This window comes from Macrosteles quadrilineatus, unplaced genomic scaffold, assembly GCF_028750875.1.
Source record: "Macrosteles quadrilineatus isolate MER2022 unplaced genomic scaffold, UCM_ALF_1.0 Scaffold_1__1_contigs__length_201487025, whole genome shotgun sequence".
In the NCBI taxonomy this organism is placed as follows: Eukaryota; Metazoa; Arthropoda; class Insecta; order Hemiptera; family Cicadellidae; genus Macrosteles; species Macrosteles quadrilineatus.
In genome coordinates, this window is record NW_026542594.1 from 137,788,145 (window position 1) to 137,794,511 (window position 6,367).

Consider the following 6,367-nt stretch of genomic DNA (forward strand, 5'->3'; position numbering starts at 1 on the left):
TAATATTGTATTAAAAATCGAGTGAGACTGGAACTGTAATTTTTCGTTAAGGATGTGGTCCTTACACTGTTCGTCATCATAAATTTTATAAATCTCGAACTCCTCCAAGGTGTCAAGTTTGCTACCTTTCCCACAGACATGTAGAATTTTTAAACCTTCATCAATGCTACTCATTGAGTTATTTGAGTCGACCAGGTGTATTCTAGAACACATGAAGACTTAGTCCGTCTTCATTAGGTACTTCATTGCCTGTACACAGTAGAATGTCAATAATCCGGATTAATTAGGACCGGACCCTATTCAGATTATCAAACTATCCGGATCATCAAAACTACCTTAAAAAAGGGCCAGCATGCACTAGTAGGGTAAACAACTTTTTAAAATGGTACCGGACAGTAGAACCTTGCTAATTATACTTTCAGAGGAAAGACAATATATTTCAAATTATGAGAAGTTTGAAATATAGGGTTTGATTTATAGAGGTTAGAATAAATAAAATTCAATTAATGGAGGTCCCAGTTTTAAGTTTAAAGAGTTTGAGAGAACGGTGACTAATTAACCCATCGTGGGAACATCAATAAGTGAGCGTCAGATCATGTTTCAACAGGCATATTTTTTTGTGAATACAAATTACAGAGGCTTAAGGTAAATGTAGTTCGAATTGTAGAGGCTGATTTAGAATTTTGGAGGTTACAGTTTGAATTACGGCAACAATATTCGAATTATAGAGGCTCAAGTATGTGGAAATTCGAATGGTAGAGGCTCGAGTATGTGCAAATTTGTATTGTAGAGGCTGCATTAAGCATAAAAATCACTTAAAATTATTGGTGTATGTATTATTTTTTTAATTTTGGAGGTTTTCTGAGGGGAACAGAAAAACTATACTAATTATAGAGGTTTTAGAATTATTGAGGTTCAAATTAGTGAGGTTCTACTGTATATCTATATATTTAACTAGCCTAAGACGATTCTTTGTGTCAAAATTGTGCCTGGGAAGTCGTAGAACGACAGAAGGGGGCTCAAATTAAAGGTCTCTATCCCGCGACGGCAGAAAAAATAGTGGAATTCCCAAAATGTTACGGTAACACAAAATTAGATCTAACGTAAAATGTTCTCCATAAGCATAGCATTGAAAGCCATTTACACAAGAGTGGTCCCAGGGGGGTCGTGACCCCACCCCCCACAAATATTGTTTATATACATAAACTATTATACCAGGGGAACTTTAATAATTTTTATTGTAAATCGATCTACCAAATTGAAATTCATTGTAGTCCTTACACTTGTGGTGAACAAAAGGACTAATTACAAACTCTATCCTAAAACTCGGGATCGTTCGAGTCTGACTTTTTTTTGTACGTTATGAAAAGAAGATTGGCATACGACGGACGCTTTCAGCCTATACATTGGCAGTGTCCGATGCTGACTGACGTTCGACGTTCGGCCGCATTCTTCTTATTTAATTATTCGGCATTTAATGTTATCATTCATTTTAACCTAAGATGATTGAAAACTTGAATTGAGTATTGGATAAAGAAAAGAAGTTGTATCAATAGTCCAAATCTTGAAAGGTAGTTGAATATTAATTTATCTGAGTTCAGCGTTAGGAATTTGTAATTAGAGTAATGTAATTCAATGATTAGGCCTACCGTAGTAAATTTCAAAACTTTCAATATTAAATAGTATTCATATTTAGAGCACCTGATATCATATTTAAGAATACCACAACCCAATTGGCATGTTGTTAACCACAAAACAACAACAAAATGGTAGTGTCTCAGACTTAGATGCGGAATGGACGGATTTAATTCCCCGCACAACCACAAAAACGTTGCACAAAAACTTTATCCTCACATTGACCCCTTGTAAAATGCCACTGGCACTGGCGTAGAAAAAAATGAGAGCACTAAGAACCAATTCTTCAGGCGGTAGCAGTGACGGGACACCGACGGCAACGTTATCATAATTGTTGGATCGTGTACTTTGTGTAGGTTAACTGTTGTTTACTGGGCAGGTATAATGCAGTCGTGTTGGGTGCAAGTTCTTAAACACTTCTTAGATAAAATAAGTCCTCTGGTTCGAAATCTTGGTCTGATTTTGGACATTTTCTGTTTAGCATACACATCGGCACCAGTTGAAAGTTGAAAGGGGTTTTTCGTAAATCATTAATGCTTGAATGTGTTGTAATGTTGCGGTTTTCCTTTTATATTAAAACCAAAAATCTCAACAATGTAAAATCATGACATTATACAAGTTTATTTTTAGAAATTTCTTTGACCTTTAAATAAACTGAAAAGCTTGAAGACATTAAACCCAGTCCTCAAAATAGCTTAAAAACCACTCATTTTAGCACGTTAATTTCCAAATTTTTCCCTGGGGGGAACCCCAGGCGCCCCGGTGACCCCCCCCCCAAAATATATGTCTAGGACCGCCCTTGCATTTACAGCTGATTTATGTTTACTTCAATACAGCTGATCGAGATTTATCATTAAGCCAGTATGCAACATTAACATTTGGATTACTTATTTTAACCCAGTTACCTTGTTATAAAAATCAGGGTCTACCTTGCATGAAATGGGGTAGTAGGTTTCTTTTTTTTATGTTGTTTGTAATAGTACCTAGTTGCTAAATCCAAATTTTCGACCTCGGCGACCTTCCGGATCACCTCCAAAAAGCTTAAAAATCGGTGAAATTTCGCACTATTTTTACGTTTGTCCGATTTTGACCCTGAAGCATCACTTTTTCATAAAGAACAACCATAACCATTTTTAAAGTACATTAGATTACCTATAATCTAAGACCAAAATGGCTATTACAGGCCTTATAGTTTTCAAGATATGACTCCGCAAACAACGGCTAAAATTACCAAATTTTGAACTTTTTTAAGTTTGGCTAACGTCAACCCTAAAGCATAACTTTATCATTATTTTTTATTAAAACAACCATAATTACTTTAAAACTAAATTAAATTACTCACAATTTAAGACCAAAATGGTGATTATAGGCCTAACACATTTAAAGATATGCCTCTTCAAGGTTCATAAAATCTTCCATAAATGCTTGTACTTTAAGATTCAAGTTATTCAATTTGGTAATAGCTATTTACATTACAAGTGTAGTAAGAGCGTTTTTACATCACGCAGGTGAATGTTGTGCAACGAGCGGAAGCGAGTTGCATAATTCACCTAAGTGATGTTTTACACGCTCTTGCGTAACGTGTAACGTACAAGATTTTACCTGACCCGACAATATACATGGGTTTACGTACAATATTTTTCATCATTATCCATTTCACTCATCTTCTAACAGTAACGTTCTTTTACAAACAAAAGCTAGGTTAGGAAAATACTTTAAAGCATAACAATAACATTCAAGCGCACAGCTGATTTCTAGCGTTGAATGTCGTTGGCTCCATAGAGGTATATTTTTTAAGTTATGCACTCAATGTTATTTAAATGGGTTTCTTTACATCACCGAGTGAGTTTTTTATACTTTACATCACTCGAGAAGTAAGGAAGTTGTATACATCACGCTTGGGATAGGGAAGTTTAACATGGCGGGTTAGGTAAAATTTTATAAAAGAACCATAATAAGAATATAAACAAATTTATTTCATTTCATCAAAATATTATAAATTTTTTTTTCTTTTTTTGTATCTTTCCCTATCTTTTCTTCTTTTTTTCTCGAACTGCTCTTGTGTCATTTTCTCTCGATACCTCCTAACCCTCTCTGCATTTAATCGCCTTTGTCTTTTGTATTTTTGTTTCTTTGCAAGGTGTTTAGTAGAATTGACCATGATTCAAGCAGGCTCATTTGACCTGAAAGAAAATGACAAATTTAGGATATGATTTTTAAATTATGAATTATTGGTACCGGTAATAAATTTGATAATCAAAGAAACAGGTAGCCAAACGTATTTTTTGTTGTACACATTTAATCAATATTGAAAAAAGTTTATCGGGCTCATCAAGAATATACAACTTGTCAACCTTTTTTCTAGGCCTAGACCAACTTGAGTTATTAATTAAAAAATTAAATAGGTATCTGAAAGTGTACATTTATATTTCAAGTTTCAAGTGGCTATTACACAATGTGAGAATGTAGGCCTATTCATATATGGCTCCGTGTTTAGCCCGGACGTGTTTGACACGGACGCCCTCAAAATGGTGGTTCGCGCAGACGGACGCTTTAGAAATCCCCGCGCCAAGGCCGGGTGGGTAATTCGGCACCTTTCGCCCCCATTATCGAGTAAGGACGCTCGGTGGCGTTTCCCTCAAAACACAGGGATTTATAATTATCGTAACCAGAACTGGCGCGTAGCTACCAGTGGGAGAGAAAACTTTTATTTATTATTAATTCCATTCGGATTTCAAAAATGAAACATTATTATTATAAGACCTGTCATGCTTATAAACAACTAGCTGTACCCGCGGGCTTTGCCCCGTTTAACTTCATATGTGAGCTCGTTCGCATGGCTCAATCACGTCCTGGTTGAAGTTCGTTCGCTACGCTCACTCACCTTTAGGTTGGAGCTTGTTCGCTGCGCTCACACGTCCTGGTTGAAGTTCGTTCGCTACGCTTACTCACCTTTACGGTTGGAGCTCGTTCGCTGCGCTCACTTGCCTTCAGGTTAGCTCGTTCGCTACGCTAACTTGCCTCCGGGTTGAAGTTCGTTCGCTACGCTCACTCACCTTTTGGTTTCAAATTAGCTGTTGTCAAATATAAAAAAAAAAATAATAGTGCTGCACTCTGTTGATAATCCTTGTAAATTTAATACTATTGATCATCATAGAACAGAACCAACTTTTTAAATTGAAACAGCTGTTAAGATTCATTAATTCCATTTAAATATGAGTACTCATTAGGTTAACATGGGAAACTCCAGAGCCACTGGGGCGGAGCCCGAGAGTCCGATCAGAATAAAAACAACTTAGTTTTCCTATTTAATGCCTAAAGAATCAGTGTACCGAATTTCAACCTCCTAGGTAAGTGGGAAGTGGGAGAATTAGTGATGAGTGAGTGAGTGAGTCAGTCAGTCAGTGAGTCAGTGAGGGCTTTGCCTTTTATATATATAGATGAATCTGAGCATGTTCCATAACAATTTACTTGATAATGATTACTTAGGTGTCTATTTTACAATCAAAATTTAAACTTCACTTTTATTCCTGAACCACGGATGGGAACAAGACTGTTTCATGATTCTCAGCCTGTATTTTATATACTGCTTTATTGCGGTTCCGGATTCTTTTAATTATGACACATCTATATACTGTATATTAACTAGGTGGCGTTTGCAGAGGCATTTACAAAATTGAGCGTAGTCATCAGGGTTCCATATAGTATATTGACCTTCAACATTGAGCTTCATAATTATTTTTACCAACAATTTTAAGTGAAGGAAGAGAACGTTTGTGTAAAGATAGGTATTGGTGTAATTAGATACACGTTGTTCGTAATGAAGGGGAGTAAAAAACACAGATAGAGATGTAATTTTAGACATTTTCGGAGACCTGAATTTACATGTTAATTAAAAACCCTCAGGATTGGTCATGAACTTATTCTAAAACAGAGTGGTACAGTTCTAGCTAGCTATAACCTAGAAATAAATCCTTAACAGTTTCGGATTCCACCATTTTGGCTACTAATTACTGCATAAGAGGACATGATGGTGAGTATATCAGTGAAACCACGAAATATATACGAAAAATATCGTTAAAAAAGTTATATTGACATTCACATTTGCATTGATTCAAACATTTAAACCATAACCCATGTGTTCCACGTTAATAATTGTATAATCAATCGGAACTGGGCTATAATGCCGTTATTTTAAATACAAAATCAATATAGGTTAAGATAAGGTTTCCGTCATAAATATGACAAATTTAAGTATATAAAATATATATGTTGATCTTTAGCTTATGTTCTTTATTTTCATACCTATTAATAATTGTTGCGGCACGTGATGCGCCAATGTTTTGGTAATAATACAAACTAACACTTTCAACTAAACTATGATTTTATTGATGAAGATATGATATAAACAAATTATAACAGTGTACTGTATAGTGAAACTGTAATAAATTAATTTCTATAACGAAACTACTAAATGTGTATTAAGAGTCATAATTTAAGACTAATGAAATACGTGAGATGCTGAGAGAAAACAATGTTACTCGGCTGACACGACAATCAGTAGGCTACTGATCACATAGACCACAGACCACCCCGTTGCGTCTCCCGAGCGCCGAGTCTCCCGAGCGCCGAAGGCAAAAGAGTATCCCGAGCGCCGAAGCCATAAATTACCAAAGGGTCTGCTCAGTGACGTAGAAGTGACGAGGGTTAATATGTTTTCTTTTAATATGCC